The sequence below is a fragment of the Pan troglodytes genome, chromosome 1, assembly GCF_028858775.2.
Source record: "Pan troglodytes isolate AG18354 chromosome 1, NHGRI_mPanTro3-v2.0_pri, whole genome shotgun sequence".
Taxonomy (NCBI): domain Eukaryota; kingdom Metazoa; phylum Chordata; class Mammalia; order Primates; family Hominidae; genus Pan; species Pan troglodytes.
In genome coordinates, this window is record NC_072398.2 from 89,124,199 (window position 1) to 89,145,259 (window position 21,061).

The 21,061-nt window shown below is 49.8% G+C and overlaps 1 protein-coding gene across 1 annotated transcript in view; it reads left to right on the forward strand.

Annotated features, from left to right (window-relative positions):
* Positions 1-7,759: 7,759 nt before the first annotated feature.
* KCNJ10 (potassium inwardly rectifying channel subfamily J member 10) overlaps positions 7,760-21,061 on the forward strand; it is a 32,786-nt gene continuing 19,484 nt past the window's right edge. Inside the window, exon 1 of the mRNA XM_009435435.4 lies at positions 7,760-7,994. The gene's annotated coding sequence lies outside the window, so the exon portion shown is untranslated. The remainder of the gene's footprint in view (positions 7,995-21,061) is intronic.

Sequence of the window (21,061 nt, forward strand, 5' to 3'; positions counted from 1 at the left end):
CACCTGAGCCTGGGAGCTCAAGGCTGCAGTGAGCCGTGATTGCGCCACTGCACTCCAGCCTGGACAACAGAGTGAGACCTTGTCTCAAAAAAAAAAAAAAAAAAAAAGGAACCGTGGTGCAAAATAGGAAAAGAGCTTAAAAAGAGCCTACTGTGGCCTGTCACTTGGAGAACAGGGAACAGGTGATACTTTTGGGAGAAAATAAAAGGTTCCCTTCCTCCAGCAGACACAGCTCTGAGCTGGGTGCAGGAATTGGCAAGCTGAATGCAGTTCAGTCCTCAACTTGCCCCATCAGCAGGTGCCTTTGTGGCAGCCCTGAGATCAGCCAAACTGGGGAGGCTTCCCTGGACAAGATCATGAGACATCTTGTGCAAAATCTGGCAAGTGGAAGAGGAAGCATGATGGGGAAGACAGCAGACAGTTGAGGATATGAGTTTAGTGGAGCAGGGAGGCCAATCTGGTTGATTGCAAAAATTTGTATAAATTCAAGGGGGATGGGGCTCTAGAAAACTCAGAGCAGAGGAAAGATATGGTTGAAGGAGTATATGTGGCAAATGACTGAAGCTGAAGATTAGAGTGAAATGGGGAGAAGCAGAGCACAGCTCCAGGCCAGACGGAGGCAATTTCAGCCAGCCCCTCGCCTCAGGCTGGGTTCCTGAGGCTGAGGAGCTTGCTGCCTTTCTGGCTACTTTCAGCAGAGCAGGAGGATCAGAAGCCTTCTCACACAGAGTTCTATCTTGCTTTATAGGACTGGGTAGAGATAGGCTAAGATTCAAAAGTTATATGACGGTTAGAGGTGGTACAGGATTAGCCCTTACTTTACAGGTAGGAATAGGTCCCAAGAACATAGTCAGGACTAAGACTCAGGCCACCCGACTCGAGGTTCCTTGTGTTTCTTTATTCCCAGTTGCCTCCCTCCTATCACAGTGCATTGGATGTTAATGGAATTTCTATCAATTGGACCCAACTGGAAAGGTACTAGAAGTCCCTAGTTAGAGAAATTTGTTTTTTTCTTTTTTCCTTTTTTTTTCCCCCTTTTTGAGACAGAGTTCCGCTCTGTTGCCCAGGCTGGAGTGCAGTGGCGCGATCTCCGCTCACTGCAACCCCCACCGCCCGGATTCAAGTGATTCTCTTGCTTCGCCCTCCTGAGTAGCTGAGATTACAGGCACACACCACTATGCCTGGCTATTTTTTTTTTTTTTTTTGTATTTTCAGTAGAGATGGGGTTTCACCATGTTGGCCAGGCTGGTCTTGAACTCCTGACCTTAGGTGATCCACCCACCTTGGCTTCCCAAAGTGCTGGGATTACAGGCAGGAGCCACCGTGCCTGGCCATGTTTTTCTTTTTTAAAGGAAAGAATTCTTTAGTAGGTAACTAAATATTCCCTAAATTATGTCTTATAAATGTGGGTTTGTGTATATTGCATTTATTTAAAGGGGGTGATCTACTTACATAATGATTCATTAGTGACTAGGGGAATGTAGCTCAGTCCTTCTCTTGGATTTCTCCTCTGTGGCCTGAGTCATTCAGCTATGAGATGCTCCACTACTAATGGAATTTGTTCAGCACTGTGGGATGTGAGCACCAAAACGCCACTTGGAATCCTGAATCCTGTGGTGAGCCATGTCAGTGTCTCTGTTCTTTCTAGCCACTTCCCCTGACTTGTTAAATACTGACTATTCTGAGTCTCTATCATGCCTCCCAACCCAAAGCTTTCCTGATTCCCTCTGTCCACATCTGCTTTGCCCAGCGCAAGCCCCTCAGACTGCTGCCCACTTGTGGATTCTTTCTAAAACAGGTGACACGCCCCAACTCTCCTCCTCCTCTGCTCTGAGGTAGCCTCTGCCCCGTTATAAATGAAGTAAAAGTAGAGATGAGGCCAAAGCTGGAAGCAGTGAGTCTGAAAGGAGAAATGGAGGAGAATAAGGAAGACGCAAGTTGGGAAACTGAAAGAAGAGAGGGGGTCCTCAAAAAGAGAAGGTTCCTCTGTCATGTTTCATGGTGGACATTGGATGTTGTAATTCTGGGGAATTTTTCATACCAACATGTACTCAGGGGTCATAGCCTCTGGTTGGCAAGATTGTGTTTAAACCGTGCAAATTCCCTCTGGCATTATTCTGAGACAAGCTTTGGGGTCAAATATATGTGGATTCAAATCCCAAAACACTTTCCAGCTATGTTACCATAGGCAAACCACTTAACTCCTCAGAACTTCAGTTTCCCCATCTCCTGATCTATCTGATGTAGTAAACACTCACAAATATTAGTGTCCTATGCCCCTTATTACTGATTCCCTACTGGGCTCCTAGAGGCTGTCCTAGGACTTCTCTTTTGCAAACAAATTTAAAAATGAAAACCTGACATTTGATATGTACAAAAGAATATAGATGGTGGACATATGTCTATATGTTATAAAGCATAATTTAAGAACAAAAACTCAATTTAAATCACTCTTTTAAATTCAGAACATTACAGTGCTGTTGAAGCTACCTGTGTACTTTTCCACAAGCTCCCACCCCTGCTGTTCAAGGACTTATAAAGTCTTTCTAACTGCCCAGTCCCACCCCACTCTATCCTCACTCTGATTGTTAGTAGAGGACACTTCTGTAGATCACTTGTAGTTTTTTAGTCTGATTGACCAGAAGTAACACAGAATTAAGGAAGTCATGAGCACTTCCAGCCTCAGAGAGGAAGATGCCGAGTTCAGTCCGAGGGCCTGTCACGTTTTTTATCTTCTTTTTTTTTCTTCTAGGTCTTCTGTGGTGAAGACCTCCTTCACTGTGACCTGTAAGCACGAGGCAACTGTTTGGGGTTTTAAAACAAGGGCACAGGGACCGACATGATGAAAACAGGTTGCCTCTTCCTTTGAGACTGGAGAGAAAGGTGAAGGATGGGTCAGGTCCTGATCTTTCTGATTCTGATAGTGGTCATAGGAATGAAAAAGGACATTGCAAACAGATGAAAGAAAGGGAGACTTGACAGCATTTGTTGGCTTAATTGACATGTCCAGGAATGGGCCCAAGGCACGGGTGAAGAGTAAAGGTCACTTGTAGTTTTTTATTCTAATTGACCAGGAGTAACACAGAACTAAGGAAGTCACGAGCACTTCCACCTTTGGGGAGGAAGGTACTGAGTTCAGTTTGGGGCCTGTCAAGTCAAGATGGAAATCCCCTGCAAGCAACTAGAAATATGGCGCTCCAAAGAGAGTGTAGGATTGAAGATAGAGATTTGGGCATCACTCAGGGACAATCGTTGGAGCTGTGTAAATGACAAAGGCTCAAGGGGCAAGACACAGAAAGAGAACATAAGGCTGAACCTTGAGTGTTAAAAGAAGTAGCTGTAGCTTTGGGTGTATAGGGGCAGTGGAAGAAGATAAGGCTGGAATGGCACCAGGTCCAGGTTATAATAGGCCTTCTCTTCCAGGGAAAGGAACTTGGACTTTACTTAAAGATAGTTGGCAGTTACTGAAGGTTTTAAAACTTGGAAGTGGTACGGTCAGATGTGTGTTTCAGAGAGATGTACTTTGCTGGTGCTTAATTACTTTCAAATAAAGAAATTCATAATCCAAAGAATTATTAGAGTGGAGGAAGACTGGAGGTAGGAAGAGTAGTTAGAAGGCTGCTGCAGTAGCCCTGGTGTATTAGGCCATTCTTGCGTTGTTATAATGAAATACCTGAGATAGGCCATGGTGGCTCAAGCCTGTAATCCAGCACTTTGGGAGGCTGAGGTGGGAGGACTGCTTGAGCTCACAAGTTCAAGACCATCCTGATCTACATAGCGATTCTTCGTCTCTACTGAAAGTTAAAAAAAAAATAGCTGGGTGTAATGGTGAACACCTGTAGTTCCAGCTACGTTTGAGGTTGAGGCAGGAAGACTGCTTCAGCACAGGAGTTCAGGGTTGCAGTGAGCTGTGATCACACCACTGCACTCCAGCCTAGGGGACAGAGTGAAACCCTGTCTCAAAAAAAAAAAAGATTAAAAATTAAAAAAAAAACAACCCAGAGAGTGGGTAATTTATAAAGAAAAAAGGTTTAATTGGCACACAGTTCTGCAGGATTTACAGGAAGCATGGTGCTGACATCTGCTCAGCTTCTCAGGAGACCTCAGGAAGCTTTTACTTATGGTGGAAGGCAAAGCAGGAGCAGGCACATCACATGGCAAAAGCAGGAGCAAGAGAGAGTTGATGATGGGGGATGTTGCCATATACTTTTAAACACCCAGATCTCACGAGAACTCACTATCATGAAGATAGCACCAAGCCGCTGAGGGACCTGCCCCCATGATCAAAACACCTCCCACCAGGCCCATGTCCAGCATTGGCATTAAAATCCAGCATGAAATTTGACCAGGATCAAAGATCCAAACTATTATTACCTGGTGAGAGGTAATGGTGTCCTAGACTACAGCAATGATGGTGGAATAGAGAGGAAGGGGACAATATTGAGGCTATTTAGAATACAGATGCATTGATTCAATAAGGGAGATGAGGTGAGGAAGATTGAAGAATCTAGGATGGCTGCCATGTTTCTGGTTGGGTGATGATAGTGTATCTACCACGGTAGAGAATAAATGGAGAGGAGTACTCTTGTGAGCAACGTGACATGTTCGACTTTAAATATGTTGAGTTTGAAATGGATATCCGGGTGGGCTGGACATATTGACACATGGGTGGTAGTTGAAGCTAAATGGATGGATAACATTTTTGGAAAAATAATAAGTGCACAATAAATGTCTGTTAATGATCCATAAATCATTACAGTCCCTTTGCTTTCTCTTCTGTGGTGTTCTTCATGTTTATTTTGGAGTTCCACCAGAGCCTCCAAGCTAAGCTTGTCCAACCCACCGCCTGTGGGCTGCATGCAGCCCAGGACAGCTTTGAATGAGGCCCAACACAAATTTGTAAACTTTCTTAAAACATTATGAGGGTTTTTTTTGTGATTTTTTTTTTTAAAGCTCATCAGCTACTGTTAGTGTTAGTGTATTTTATGTGTGGCCCAAGACAATTCTTCTTCCAATGTGGCCCAGGGAAACCAAAAAATTGGACACCCCTGCCTAAGTCCTCTCTGTCTGTGAATGTCAAGACTGTGGCCCCCTTAAGGATCTTTTGGATGTCCTATTTTTTGAAACTTAAAGTTCTTATACCAGTCTTGCAGGCTGGCCCTCAGACCACCTCACTACAGCCCCTCATCCATATTGACTTAGGAAGAGAGGGCATTCGGAGTGTGAAGAAGAAAAACTGGAAGACTGTTTCTTTTTCTTTTTCTTTTGTGTTTTGTTTTTGGAGACAGAGTCTAGCTCTGTCCCCCAGGCTGGAGTGCAGTGGCGTGATCTCGGCTCACTGCAACCTCTGCCTCCCAGGTTCAAGCGATTCACATGCCTCAGTCTCCCAAGTAGCTGGGATTACAGGCGCGTGCCACCAGGCCCGGCTAATTTTTGTATTTTTAGTAGAGATGGGTTTTTGCCATGTTGGCCAGGCTGGTCTCAAACTCCTGACCTCAGGTGATCCACCCACCTTGGCCTCCCAAAGTGCTGGGATTACAGGCATGAGCCACCTGGCCTGGCCTGTTTCTAGTACATTGTCTGGTTTCTATTTCTCTCCTCTCTATGAGTAGAGTTCTCAAAAGTGTAACCTATACTTGCTGACAGTTTCTCACTTTCTAGTGGTAACTTGTAATCTGGTTCCCACCTTGCTCACTCTTCTGAAATTGCTCTCAAATGTCACTAGAGACTTTGTCACTGCCAAACCCAATGCCTCTTCTCTCTGTACCTGTTGGCACTGTTAGAAACTCCTCCTTAACAGTCTCTCCTTCCTTAGCTCCATGACATCTCACTTTCTTTGTCTCCTTCCTGCCTGTCTGGTGGATTCTCTTTCACTCTTTGGGGGTCCTTCTTCTTCCCATCCCCTAAACATAGGTGTTCCTCACTCTCTGTGCCAGGCTCTCATTTCTCTGTGCAGTCTTTGTTGGGATCTACCCTGTTCTCATAGCTTCAACTCACACTGCCCTGGCAGCAATGACCTCCTTTCTCTCTCTGGTTCTGACCCCTCTCCACAGCTTCCAGCTCTGAACTCATCACTTCCTCTTCCCCCACCTCAGTCTCCTCACCAGGTGTGATCCCCCCCAGGCTCCCCTATGCCCGTGAATGACCTCGCAGTTCTGATCACCTGACTTGAGACTCTAGTATGATCTCTGAAGCTTCCCTCTTTTGCTCAACATGTCAAGTTGGCTTCAAACGTTTTTCATTTTCTTTTGATTTTTCTGTACTCCAATTCATTTTCTGTGTTCCACTTTTCACCATTGCCACGCTGATTTGGGCTGTCATCTCTTCATGCTTAAATTATTGCAATTATTTTCTATCGTCTACTTGCCTACTATATCCCCTTGGTTCAAACTATTTTGTCACCTCCAGATTAATTTTCCTAAAATGCCATAGCTTTCTCCTACTCCATCCTTCCCAAGAACCTTCAATTGCTCTCCGTAGCCTACAGAAACTCTGGCCTGACCACAAATCAGCACAACTCTGTGTTTCTTCCGGATGTTCCCCTTAACACAAACACTGCCTATGGTGCCTAACCTTTAGTCCCGTCCTTCCAGCTTCTCCAATGAGGCTATTTGAATGGACATTTACTTATCTTATGGCTTTTAGCGGTTAAGCTAAGCTACATTCCTAGTTTCTTTCTTTTTTTTTTACCTGAATTTATAGCAATTCAATATGGTAACACTGGTTATTGATTAGCAGTTAAATGTTTATGATGATCAGAAATGAGGAAATAATTATATTCTTTTTAAATAAATGCTGGGGGTGGGGGTGAATTAAAACCTCTCAACACATAGATTCAGAAAATTAAAGAAATCTTTGGTGATGAAAGGGTTGAGAACCATCACCCTGCACTCTAATCTAGTAAATGGGACAGTTTGATGCTGTTTCCCAAGTGAACTTGTATTTTCACGTCTCCCCAGGACTCTGCTACGTTGTTCCCTCTGCCTTAAATGCAACAGAGTCCTGGGGACCATCTCTCAGCACCTGAATCTTCTGCTTCCTTTGGGACCCTAATCAGATGTTACCTCTTTCCTCCCACATCTGCTAGGAGCCCTCTGAGTAGAATGACCTCTCCCTTTTACAGCCTTCAGTACCTCCCGCACTTCGCTGAGGGTTCCGGCCTTATCTTTCCTTACAGAGAAAGCCGCTGCAGGTGGGCACCGTGTGCTGCGCGTCTCTCACCCAGCACCGCACCTGGGACTTAGGAGACGGTGAACAACACGGGAATTGTGCCCAAAGATACAGTCCTGTGGCTCAGGGAGCCCAGGCCTACTCCGCCCCAATCTCACTTCCAGGCGCCGCCTTCGGCGCTGCCTGCAGGGCCACTGGGCCGGTCCTGAATTCATTTCCACTTCGTTAACTCGGTCCCAGTCCCGCCCCCCGGCTCCAGCTCTCGTAACCCATCGCTGACACGACCGCCTCCCTTTTCTTCCTTCTCCCTTCCCCTGTCACCCTGCCAGCTCAGCTCCTATCGTTTCGCATATCGTCTCTTCATCTCTCTTTCTCCCCGGGTCTGTCTGGGTCTCTGTCTTTGGATATTTCTCTCTGCGCCTGCAGCTGTCTGGGTCTCCGCTTCCTTGCCCCGCACGCCCCGCCCCCTGCCCAAGACCCTCCAATCTCGGCGGTTCGAGCCTGGCGCTCCACTCTCCCATTGGTCTGTTCGGAGCCCCCCGCCCCCGCCTGCCCGGCCCCCCTCCGGGCCCCTCCATTCACACAAAGTTTGGCTCCGGCGCTGCGGAGGGAGGGGGCGGCCCGGCCCGGCCCAGCTCTGCCCCCGGCCGGCCCGACCCCGGCCCCGGCCCCCGGACAAGCCCTTATCTGATCCCAGCTCCGGGTTTAAGAGTCCTGGCCCGGCCCGTCGCACAGCTCTGCTCCTAACTCCTGCCCGCCCCGCCCGTCCATCTGTCCCGCTGCCCCGCGGCCCATCCAAGGGGCCACTCCACCTCGGACCCAAGGTAAGACCCTGGCCCTGATGAAGGAGTTCTGCCGCCCCGGCCAGGTCCTGTCCCCCTAACTCTCCAGAGACATCGGGGTCCCAGATCCTCAGTCCCTACCCTGCCTGGCCTCAGCGGTACCACCGTCTTGTTCCCCTGCCTCCCGCCTTGGGCAGTCCCAAATGGAGCCTCCTGGGAAGGGCTCCCCACGAGGAAACTAGCCAGGCTGGTCACCTCAGCCCTTTCATCTAAGGAAGGGGCTTTCCCGATGCCCCCTCCCACTGGGCAGACCAGCAGTTGCATCCCTGCTCCTCTAGTTAATGCAGTGACAACCACACATAACCAGGCACCCCATACACAGGCACAACAGACAGTGCGCCCTCCTCCCCATATGGACAGGTTACTCCCATCCCCAGCCCCTCCCCCACTCCCCATGCAGTGACAATCACATAGTGACACCCATGATCGCTAGTTCCCACATGGGGAGAAAAACAGATACTGGCAGCTTAAACCGGGGAGCCACCAAAGCCTGGTGTGCTCCAGACCCCTGCCCACCCAATCTCTTCCTTCTATTCTGAGTGGCTCCCATTTTAAGACATCCCTCCTCATGGCCCCTCACCCTCACCCCAGCTGTTTCGCACTGGGAGTTCCAGAAGGAAAGGAGCAGGGCCACTTCTGCTAGAGTGAGAAGGGCAGATTGGGTTCTATAAACTCACCCTCCAGATGGAGACGCCCCTTCCCATTCCATCCCTCCTCTCATCAGAACTAACCCAGGGCACCTGTGTTAGGGAACAGATGAAGGATGGAACTTCCTGATTTGGGGGAGGAGAGCTGAACCCAGGAATGGGTAGAAGGACAACACTGGGAAAAAGTGAGGGTGGGTTCTGGTGTCTTGAAGTTTAATTCCAGTGAGTGCCCCAGGCAGGGTGAGGCAGATGGGGAAGAAGCTGGTGCAGATTTGGACCCCAAAGAGGCCAGTGCTTAAAGCCTGCTTCTGTTGCTTACCAATACAAATTCTGACTAAAGATGTCTGGCCAGTCTGCTCTTGCTGTGGTGTTTGAATTTTTTTTCTCCCCACTGGGACTGCTTTAGGCTGCCTAGGTGGGAGGGAGATAATGACAGGAGATTTAGGGCCCCCATGTGAGAGATGGCCTTGTTTAAGGGTGCTGAGGAGGGCCTGGAGTGGTTGTCATAAAATTAGCCCCAGGAGGGGTGGGCAGCCACCAGTGAGTTCAATTTAGTTTCATCCTGAAACTCTCTCCCTAATCTCCAAGGATTTTTGAACATATTCCTGGCATGATAGTGGGTACCATCCTGTGCCAAGTGGTAGGGCTTGTAAATTTCTCTGGGGGTAGACTGGGTATAGGGGACCAAGTTTGGAAGGAACCAGGCATCCTGACTCATAGCTGGTTCTTCAGGGAGGAAGAAACGAGGGAGGAGGGGGATGGAAGGCATCATGCCAGGGAGAGGGTCCAGGGCTGGATTGTGGAGGCAATAGGCACGGCCCAGGCAGTGCCAACTCCTTTCCCCGCTGCCTTCCCCCAGTCATTTGGTGGTGGTGGCAAGGGAGGAAGGGAGGGAGAGGGTGTTGGGGGGTGATCTGGGCTGGTCCAGCCTCCCAAAGCCCTTGCCAACCTGGGTCCTGAAAGGAGCTGCTGTTTTCTGAGCCATCCCCCCACCCCCCCACTCAGAGCCTGAGCAGCCAAGTTGTCTCAGCGGATATCAAATGGCAATGACTCCACCGATGGAGGGTGGGTGGGGAGTGGGAGTGGCAGGGGTAGCAGGGTTATGGTTCCAGCCCCTCTGTGGCTCTAATGCAGAACCCCTCTGCTATCCCTTACCCTGAGGAAAAAATAAATCCATCTTCCCCAGCATCTGACCCACATCCAGTCTATGGGTGCATATGTTTGTGTGAAGGATTAATGATCTGCCCGCTGGTATCCCCTACCTCCTCTGTGTGCCCCATTGAACCACATTCTAGCTCCCTCCCACCTGCATCACTGTGCATAAGCTCATTTACAGCTCCAGCTTGGTTGGCTTGAGCTACAAGGAAGTGACTGGCAGAGGACCCGGGGACCTTCCTTCCCTTAACCTTCCTTGGGACCAGAGAGGCTGGGACACTTGGATCACGGTGGGCTCAGATGAAGTCCTCTGGAGTCATTCTGTGATTGGTGGGATAGGGGGTTTAAAGCTCTAGGGGGTGGGTCATGCAGAAAGATCTGTTTCCTCAAAGGATACTCCTGAGCCTCCTGGTAAAACTCTTGGTTTCTGCACACAAGATGGAAAGATAGGCCGAGCCTCCTGGCATTGGTGGGGAGGAAAAGAGACATTGGGCAATGGAGTCCCTAAGCTTTCCAGCCACAGGTTATTTAGGACGGAAGAAAAAAACCTCCACTCTCCCTCCCCTCCTCGGCCTAGATTCTTCTCTTGCCTGACTGGTCAGTGCTACTGTCCAGGCTGAGGCCAAGCTGTCCAGGATAGCAGTGGGGCCCTGGAAGGGGGCAGAGAAGGAATCAGCCAAGGCACATCGTTGAGATGAAACTACAGAAAGATTGGAGAGGAAAGGGAGATTTAAAATCTAAGTGTTTTAGCACCCAATGGTGGGTGGTTGGCTGGGCAGCTCCTGGGAATGAGAGTTTGCCATGTCACCTCGGTCTCTCCAGCAGGCTGAGTTCAATGCTTTTCTTCCCTCATTTGAGTTTAGCCTACATGTTTGCCACCATTCTTTAGGGAGAGAGTGCATCTGGTGGCCCCTCTTCCTCCCCTCCCCCATCAGAACCTTGAAAGGGCAAAGAGAAAGGGATTGTGGGAAATGCCCTCCCGTGGGTGTTTGCCAGCTTGGAGCCTGGATTTGAGGTGGTAGGGGAAGGGAGGGGCTGGCTCTGGAATGTGAGAGAGAAGTAAGAACAGAACTTTGTGGCATGGAGAAGGAGGTTGGAGAAGCAGGAGCTAGAAGAGGACTGAATCAGACCTCAAGCCTCCAACAAGGTGCAGCACAGAAAGGGTATACATGGCCATTGTGCAACTTTTCCGATGGCACAACACCTGGGGAAAGGATTGTGGCTGCAGCTAGAAGGACTTAGGTTAGATCTCAGGAAGCACATCCCAGAAAAGGAAAGACATTTGAAATGGAGACTGGGAAGGAAAGAGAGACCACTTCCTGGACCAAAAAAACCAACCAAAACAAAACAAAAACCACCAACAAAATCCCCAAACACGGAAGCCCATCCTTAAAGCTTCCGAGAGGAGTGATGGAGCTCAGAGTGCAGGGATTATTGTGACAACTGTCAGGGGCCTCCCCTGGGTGGCTGCTGCACCTCTCTCTTGCTGTTCCAGGGCTACTTTCTGCTCTGAGAGACAGCAGGCACTATGGTTAAGAGCATGGCCTTGGAGTCCGACTTTGTGGGATTCAGTCCTGGTTTACCACTTAGTAGCTAAGGAAGTCTCATCCTCACAATAGGGCTCATAACTGCTGTGAGGATGCACAGTGACTACCGTAAAGGGCTTGGAATGGTCCTTAGTCTGTAAAAAGTGGAGTTGTGGGCCATTGCTTTTCTCCCACCACTCTAATGTTTTCTACTGTGTCATCTTTCCTGGTTCCTGGGCTTTGTTCCAGCCCTTCTTTGTGGGTTTTGCTTTGTTTTGTTTTGAGATTCTGTCCTAGGTTTTTTTCTTCCCACCCTTCTGGAGTTTGGGAAGGTAGAAGAATTATCAAGCAGTTTAAGATGCATTTCCTCCCTTGATTCCAATAGGCTGGGCATCACTTGAGGTGGGGTCTCCACACCCACAGCCCCTGCTTTCCACAAGTTTTTGCCAAGCAGATGTCCTGTCTTCAGATTCAATAAATGAGAACTGAGTGGTTGAGCTTTCACCAAATAGTCTCTTTCCCCATTCTCAGCAACTTCTCTTTCAGCCAAAGACTTCTGTCAGAGACTTCTTCTGTCGGTCAAGACAACCCCCACATCTCATTCCTGCTCCCATGGTCCTGCCTATCACTCTTTTATTCTTCATCCTGCCTCTCCCTCTCCTGGCCCAGGTTTGCCCCCACAACTTCTCTCAGGTTTATATGCCCTCCTCTTCTTGTGTCTCCTGATTGGCTTGTTCATCCCATCAGCCTGGATGCCCACAGCGGCCTCCTTAATGACCTCCCTGACTCCAGCCCCCTCTCTCCTCAACTCCTTCCCCGTTACCCTATAATGAAATTATCACTGGAATTGTCATCATGAAGCATCAGTTTTGTCTTGCCGTTTCTCTACCCAGACACATCTGTTGGCATTGGATAAAAATTTCCCAATCATAGTCTTCAAGAAACTTTATGCCTTTCTCCCATCCCCTCCAGCCCCATATCTTGTGGAACTGCACTCTTCAGACCCTGATCCTGGGGAGCATATCCCAGGCAGTCTCTGAGCCATGCTCCTCCCCACACTCTGGACCCTCACAAAGGCCATTCCAAGTCTCACCCCTCCCGCAGATCTCTATTCTCCTGTTTCCCTCTCTGCTCTGCCATCTTGCTTGTTACTTGCATCTGCAACTTGGCCCAGGGTTCTCCATGCATGGCAATGTTGGAGGAGACTTGTCTCCCTCATTAGCCGGGGGTTTCCTCTAGGGTAAGGCCTGTACCTCCGTCAGATTGGCAAAGGCATCTCTTCTCTCTCTGGACCCTCTGGCACCCAGCAAAGGGCCTGCCTCCTAAGACACAGAGTAGCTACTGTCCAGTTTGACTCTAGGTAGGAAACATTTCTGATCGCTTATTCTTGGGGGAGGAGCCTGACTTTGGAGGTTTATGTGAGCATCCTGCAGCAGGGTGTGTATAGGATTCTATTATCTAATTCTATAGGAGACCTCAAGAGAAACCCCTCTCCTACTAATGACCCCATCCTGTAGACATGGCTTCACCCTAAGATTACAAGCCCTAGAACCCCCAATTTATAGTCTTCTAAGCATTGTTGCTCCACCCACCCCCCCAACACAAATTGCAGGTATGTAGGCCCCAGAGAGCCTTTCTCCCCTCACCAGGGCAGTCTGACTCCAGCCTGAGGCCGGGCTTGTCAGCAGCATCGTCTGGAATGAAAAAGGGGGATAAAGGTCAGAGTCTAGTCTGAGGCAGCCCCATTGTCCTGAGCATACCTCTGAGCAGGGGCTTGCAAGGTGGCAGACATGTGAGGTCACCTCCCAAGTGGGGTATAGGTCTGACCTCTTAGCACTGCATTCTCCCTGGACCAGCCTCCTCAGCTCCACTTCTGATCCCAGTTCCAACTGGTAGAGCCAGGCACACTCCTTCTCCACGTGTCTAAACCTCCCGGTTGACCCTGTGATAAAAAAGATATGGGCAACTGGTAAGAGGAGAGGGTGAGTGTATTAGAGTCTAGAGCACTGGTTTTTAAACTTTTTGACCTCAGGACCACTTTACATTCTAAAAAGTTACTGAAGACTCCAAAGAGCTTTGGTTTGTGTGGGTTCTATCTATGAATATTTACTGTGTTAGAAATGAACACTGGGACACATGAAATAATTATTAATTTTTGCATGTTAACAAAATGATGTATTTTTAATGAAAAACAGCTGTATTAAAGTAAACAAACAAAAAGTTAATAAGAAGAGTGACATTGTCTTATATTTTCACGTCTTTTTAAACATCTGGCTTAATCAAAGACAGTTGCTTTCTCATCTGCTTCTGCATTTAGTGTGTTGCAATATCATAGGTCATGTACCTTCTGGAAAACTCTACTGAACACTGTGAAATAATGAAAGTGAAAAGGGCAAATAATGTATTGTTAGCATTATTATGAAGATAGGTTTGACTTTGTAGAGCCTCTGAAAGGGTCTCAGGAACCCTCCGAAAGGGTCCAGGGACCATACTTTGAGAACCGCTAGTCTAGAGGAACCTTAGAAGACAGTTTCAAAAACCTGGGCCAATTTGAATATCCTCGTTGATTTCCTTCAGCTGCCATGGTCTTTTGAATGTTCTCACCAGGGAGGTAGTATGGGGTAGTGGTTCATCATGTAAGTTCTGCCTCTGTTCTACTACTCACTAGCTATGTGGCCATGGGCAAATTATTAATATCTCTGTGCTTCAGTTTTCTCATCTATAAAATGGGACTTTAAAAAGCACCCACCTTTAGAGTTGTTGAGAATTAAATGACATAATAGGAAAGGGCTCAGCGTAGTGCTCAATGATGTGAGCTCTCATTAAATTCCGGAGCCTTGCCCCTGAATCCACTGTGCATTGTCCCGAAGGCAGGGAGCTGCAGAGGAGATCCATCCAATGCTACACATAGGAGCTCGGCCCAGAGAGGGAAAGTGACCTGTGCAAGTTCCCAGAGAGAGTTGACAGGGTTGTTGGGCCCTGAACCCAGGAGTTCTAAGGCCTAGCTCCATCTCTGCTCTCCCCGCCAGAATTTTTTTGTGGAGAGTGGAGGAGCAAGGTCCTAAGATGGGGAAGGAAGCAGACTTTACCTTTCTTTTCCCCAGCAATCTCAGGTGAGCCCAGGGCCAGGGCAGTACAGTGGGAAGCCTTGAGGGCAGACAGCAGGGAGAACTTCCGACACTGACAGCAACTGAAAAGAGGAGAAAGAAAGCTAGGAAGATATTCTCAAGCCCAGAGATTGTTCTGTCTTGCCTTGTGGGGAGCAGTTCTGCAAAGTGTCCCCGGCCTTCACTTCCTGGGGCTCGTAGGAAGTCTGTGATTGGGCGACCCTGCTTCTCATGAGGTGCTCAGTCCCGCTCACTGCCCTCCTCTCAGCTCTCCCACCACCCAAGGCCCAGGAGCCCCTCCCCAGATCACGCCTTCTGGCCCTGCCCTTTGTGCTGAGGCACCACAAGGCACAACATGGTGCCTTGGAAAAGCCAGTTGGTGGTGCTGAGGGCATTAATGAGGATAGGGGTGCCTGCTGGGGTTCCCTGGGCAGGAGAAGGGAAGCTTCTCCTCACAGATTGTAGAACAGGAGGAGGCAGATGGGGAGTTAGACATATACTGGGAAGAGCTAGTCCTGGCTCATTGGCCCTTCAGTCAAATTCCCCTGAGCTGGGCTTCCAGCTCCACCTTCACTAGTTCAGGTTGAATTCCCTGGAAGAGCACAGGTGGCAGGCGACTCTTGTCCCTAACCCCTGCTTCCCCTGTAGTAGCTTCTTCAGCCTCCAGAACCAGAGCAGGTGGAGATCTCAAAGAAGGTGGCACCCCAAGGAAGTAGAACCCCCAAGACCCCAAACCCTGAGCACATGCCCTTCCTGCTGGGGTTGGAGAACTTGCTATGTATTACTCCATTTTTCTTCTCCTGCCCACAAAATTCCTTTGCATAGATGGTAAAACTGAGGCAAAACGTGGGAGGACTTAGACTGCCCACCCACTTCTTTCTAGAGCCCAGCCTGGGACCAAGGGGCTTGGCATCCCGCAGCCCCTCCCGCTCCACTCCTACCAGTCCCCGTGGCTTTTTCCATTTGGAAAGTCCTTTCTGGCGAGTGGCAGGTTTGGAGGCCCTAGTCTAGTCTCCTCCCCTGTCTCCTGGGCAGTGCCCCCAGGGGAGCCCCTGTGGGCCAAGATCTCCTTAGTCTCAGTCCTGGGCCCCCCTCACCCTCTACCAGCAGTCCCCCAGCTCCCGCCCCTCGGCTGTGGGACAGGGAGAGGGCTGAGGGGCTGGCTCTGCATACTAATGTCCTGCCCATTGTCAAAGCCCCTTTGTGCCAGGGAGCTCCATTGAGGCGGCTCCGGGGCAGGCACAATGGGGGCTCTGTCCCCTAGTTCCCCCAAACAGTCACCTGCTTTCAGAGCCTTCCCCACCACCCCCCCTTCGCCCCAGTGTCCGGAGGGCCCAGAGAGCACGGGGGAGTGGGCCCTGGGCCAGGGGGGATGGGCAGGAGGTGACCCCCCCACTCTCTGGGCAGGCTGGGGAGATGGGCATTTGACAGGGCAGGCTGCAGAGGGCACACAGAGGGGAGAGGCCCTAGGCTCACAGGGGCAGGGGCAGTCTGTGGAGGAGTTGGAATGCAGGTTCTCTGAGGCCTGAGAAGGGGAAGGGGCACTCAGAGCCTGCCCACTTCTTGGTTCCGTATGCCCAGCCTGGACCTGTGGCTGCCACCTCTCCTCCTCCCACTACAGGACTCCCCGGGGCTCATATATGCAGAGACACACAGGCATACACTCATCTATGCGGCCCCACACACGGCTCCCAACACACACCCAAACGGATGTGCCCAGACACAACACACTGACCCCAGCACACAGATCGCACGTCCATAACACCACCTCCTGGCATATGCACCTGCACACCCACCCTCCCTCCACCCCACCCCCCTTTCCCTTTTGCACCCCCTCCACGGCCACAGGCATCTCAGCACCATGTCCCTCCCCCCATGCCCTTGCTGCCCTCTGCTGCTCTGACACTGGTTATAACAAGTTTGCACTTGTTGTGACCTTAAGAATGTGGCCCTGGGGCTGAGAATGTCCCGCTGCCCCAGACTGCACCTGCTTATACGTTAACCATGGACACAGCCTCTTGCTGCACTCTAAGCAATGCTCCCATTCCTGCCTCAACCATGGAAGCAGTTAGGTGGGCCAGGCCCCCTACCCCAGAGCTGAGTCAAGTACCCTGGACTGAGCTCTTTGTGAATAATGAAAGCCCCACCTGGCCTCGCTGGCACAGGTCCAGTGTGTCCGTCTTTGCATTTGCCCAGGGCACATAGATATTTCCTAGCCCTTCCTGGCCCTGGGAGGTAGATGGAACAGTTATCATTTTCCCAGCAAGGCTCTGAGAGGTAAGATGATGGTGTCCAGGCAGCTGGTGGCAAGCCTGGGACTAGAATGGAGGTCTCTCACCACTAGTTTTTTTGTGTTTTTTCCCCCCACTATTTGTCTCTTGGTTTCACTCAGATGACCCCACCCCCAACCCTATCTATAATTCCAACAGAGCTGTCTTTTAGCCACCTTTTTTTGGGAAGGAGTGGGGGCATGGTGAGGGGAAGGGGTGGGGAGAAGAACGGGTCTAGGAGACTTAAGTGGGCTTCTGGGTCTAGAAAGAACCTCCGAAGGTCACTTTGACCCTTGCACTACCCCTAGGCAGAGTGAGCCTACCTCCTTTCACTTCCCACCCTCCTACCGGCCCCACTCCTGCTACGAACTCTGGATCACTGGAAAGTAACCCCACAGCCTTCTTAGCTAGGGTTTGGAGTTGGGGATCTCTATCAATTATAAGTCCTTCATGCTGCCTAGCACTGGCCTTTCCAGTTATTATCCTACGTCTGCACGAGGATCTGTAGGCTGTATCTACGGCTCACCTGCTATTCTGGTCCAGAGCATCTTCTAGCAGTTGGGAGCAGATGCCCTAAAAAGGGAAGAGAAGAGAGGAAGGCCCATTGGGATCCCAGAGACTTGAGGGCTGACTGCACAGTGGTGTGCTGGGGCCTGGGAGGGTGGATGGGGTCACAGTTGCAGAAACTCTGTTAGATAGAGAACTAAGCTGATATTGGTTTGCCCATCAGCAAATATTATTGAGTGCTAATCTCCATGATGTTTCCTCCCATCAAAATTGCATGGGAGAACCTCAGGGCCCTTCTACTCCTTCTCCTTTCCCCTCATCTAAAATGCTTCCCCTCTGGCTACTGGATTCTCCTTAAGCCGCCTCATCCATCTGTCTTCCTTCATGCAGGAACACACCTCCCCCAGCCCTTATACTCTGGTGTGATTCTTTTGCTCCAAATGTTCCCTACTGGAGAAAGAGAACTGCTCAATGTATGTAACTTCAGCTTTCCCTGCTGTGCTCGGGCAGTTAGTTACTATAGGAGACAGAGGACAGTGAGACACTCACCTCTGAATCTAGTTCTATATCTAGTAAGTGTCCTCATGCCATCCCTACCCCATCCTCCTTCTTAAGGGAGGAATGTGGATCAGGAATAAGTAAAAAGTTGAGAGGGGGCAGAGAGATTGCCTCCCAGAGTCATGGTGAGCTCCCTAGACTCCTCTGAGTGAGGGTCAGAGGCTGCTCTTCATGCAGGGAACAGGAGCCCCAAGAAGGAAAGGGAGCTGAGAGGACACCTGTCAGGGAAAGAGGCTCAATTTTCTGAATATGAATGACAGGTACAGAGTACCTCTGTGTCTCCAGCTCCATTAAGGGTACAAATAGGAAGAAATTGCTCAGATAGCAACAGGTAAATTTTGACTTAACTGGAAGAATTCCCTGGGCATAAGGGGAGGGACAGAAAGAGGTGGAGAACTCATTGCCTTGATGAGAAGGAAAAGTCCCCCTTTAGTCACCTACTGAACAAAGCTTGAGTGGCCTGGAAGATAGTTCCAATGACTCTCAGAGCCCCTATGGGGTTTCCAGCGGCCTCAAAGGAATCCCTTGATCATTTCCACAGACCCCAGTAAGAGCATTGCTGAATGTCTCCTCCTCATGGACCTCACTATTTGCTGCTTATTCCAACTCTTCTTGTTGGGCCCGCTTCTGCAGGGGTGAGGGAGACCCTGAGACCTACTAGGTGGGAGGCCCAGATTGAAGATAATGGGCTGTGGCTGTGGTTGGCTGGGGAAGAGTTTCTGTGGATAATGCTCCAAGGTTGGCTCCACAGAAACTGGCACTTTTGGACCCCAGGGTGAGGAAAAGGATCTTGTAGGAAGAGATAAGTTGAGATGAAGAAGAAGACCAGGGTTGTTGCTCTGATTCTGATGCAAAATAACATGAGCTACCAGCTAGCAGTGTGATCTTGGGAAAGTTACCCCCCTCTTCTAGGCCTTGGCTTCCTCTTTAGTAAAATGTGGGTATTAAACGTGATGACCATAGAGGGCTTCCCAGCATGAATACTCTGTGACACAGTCCAGTAGCAAGTTGAGAAGCCCAGACTTTAAGCAGATTTAAGCAGGCCTGGGTTCAACTCGCAGTGCACCCCTTACGAGCAGTCCTCCTGGGCAAGTTAGTTAACCCATGTAAGTCTAGTTTCCACCTGTTCATCTGAGGGCAATGCTATTGCCCCCCCAGGGAGGCTAGGATGAAGCACGGCATGGAGCACCCAGCACAATGCCTGGCGCACCGTAAAGCCTGAGGTAGGAAGTTCATGGTACTGTGGGAACACAGGGGGATAGCAGCCCGTGTTGTGGGTGGGGGCATCCAGAAAGGCTTTCCAGAGAAAGTGACATCTAAGCTGAGGCCTGAAGGAGGAGTAGAAATTAAGCAAAGTGGGAAAGGAAGAGTGTTCCATGGAAGAGACCCCATTATTTACTAAGAAAAGCTTGGTCTGTTCAAGAACCGAGAGGTTTTGTGTGGCTGGGGACATGATGCATGCGTGAAGTGGGTGGGTACAGATAGAGAACACTGATGCTAGGGAGGTCAGCAGAGACCAGGTCATAAAGGACTCTGTTCCACCAGTAATTCTAGGGACTTCAGAGATAGGGTCCCTCCACTTCCTCTCCTCTTCTTCCTACTTTTCATTCATCCTTTCTCCCAAGACTAATTTCTCTTGTCCTTGGTCACAGGAGCACAAGGAAGCATTGGGCTCCCCTAGGACGACCTGGCCAGTGCAGGGAGAAGCTTTAAGTTCAGAGTTGTCTGCCTCTGGACAAGTTTTGGCTTAGGCCTGAAGTTTTCTGCCTCTGTCCTTTCTCACCACTAGAGAGAGATGTGCCTTCCACAGAAGACCCTGGATTTTATCACTGAGGCGCTCCTACTAAGCACTCCCACAGTGGGCCTCAGTTTCCCCATCTGCCCCTCTCATTGTAGAGAGTAGGGAGAGTGTTGACAGGGTGGGGCTGAGCACAGCCTGCAGAGAAGAGCTAGGGAAACTGACTCAGTGCCCCCAAGTGTCCAAACGTTGAAACTTCAATGGGAAGCTCAGAGGAAGGACTTCCGAAGGATGAAGCGGGTGGCACATGGAAAAGGGGGCCTGAAGGAGGAAAAGTGATGTAGAACATCAATCCTACAGGCTCTTTAAAGTCAAGAAATACCAGGCACTGAGAAGGACACAAAGATGAACAAAATACGGATTAAGAAGCAGTCCAGAAAAGGTTCTCTGTTTGGGAAGATGGGGATGGTCCTTCCTGGAAGGCACGGAGCTGATGAAACAGCCTCTACAGGAGTTGGCCCTGGGGGTGCTCTCACAATGGGGAGTAGCTCTTCTGCCTCCCCTACCCGCCACTACCTCTTGGGCCCTCCACCCCCTAGGTCCAAGCCTTCCCTCATTTCCAGCCAACATCACTTCAAGTTCAAAGACAGGAAAGTGTACAGAGAAGGGCCCTTCAGCTGGGATCTGGTCAGCCTCCCCCGCCCTTCTCTCAGGTGGAGAACGCTGTCTTGGCCCTGGGACTCCAAGGAATAGGTCTCATCATACCCTCCCTAGTTTCTCAAACTATTCCGGTAGATCAGGTGACAACTCATTAGCCTTCAGCCCAAGAACATTATCTCCAGGGCCCTGGCCATCTTAGGCCTTGAGAAGGCTGCCAGCTGCCTGATACTCCTGAGGCTGGGGGCAGACAAGAGGGCGAGAGGCTGAGGGATAGTAATTAAGGAACTTGGTTCTACTCAGCAGTCTTCAGCACACACTTGCCCACCTCTTGGCAGGCTGAGAGGGTTTTGGAGGAATTATAGAGAGGTGGGATAAAGAATAGTGGGTTGGAAGTCCCCTTCAATTCTGGGGCTAGAGTAAATCTTACCCCACAACTCACCTGGAGAAAGGAGATCGAAGGGATGGTGTAACTTGAGCATCATCAAGGCCACTGGGGTGTGGAGAGGCAACGTGAGGGAAAAGCCCACAGGATTTGGAGACATGGGGTCTGGCTTTGCCATTAAATAAATGTCAGCAAAGACTTTATGTCTCTGAACCTTAGTTTCTCTAATTCAGTAATATTTTTCATTTATCTGCAAAGTAGGATAATAACATCTTTATTTGCATAAGGGCCTTACAGATTTCATATACTTTAAATCTTGTAATCCTGACCACATAGTGGAAGGTTTTATTGCCTCCTTAGATGAGGAAGCTGAGCTCTAGAGAGATTAAGAGATTGACTGAAGTTCCCCTAGCTAGTAAGTGACACAGACAGGATGGCAAATAGTGGGAAAGGAGAATACATAGGGACCTTTGTGACTCAGACATGCCAGGATAAGAAA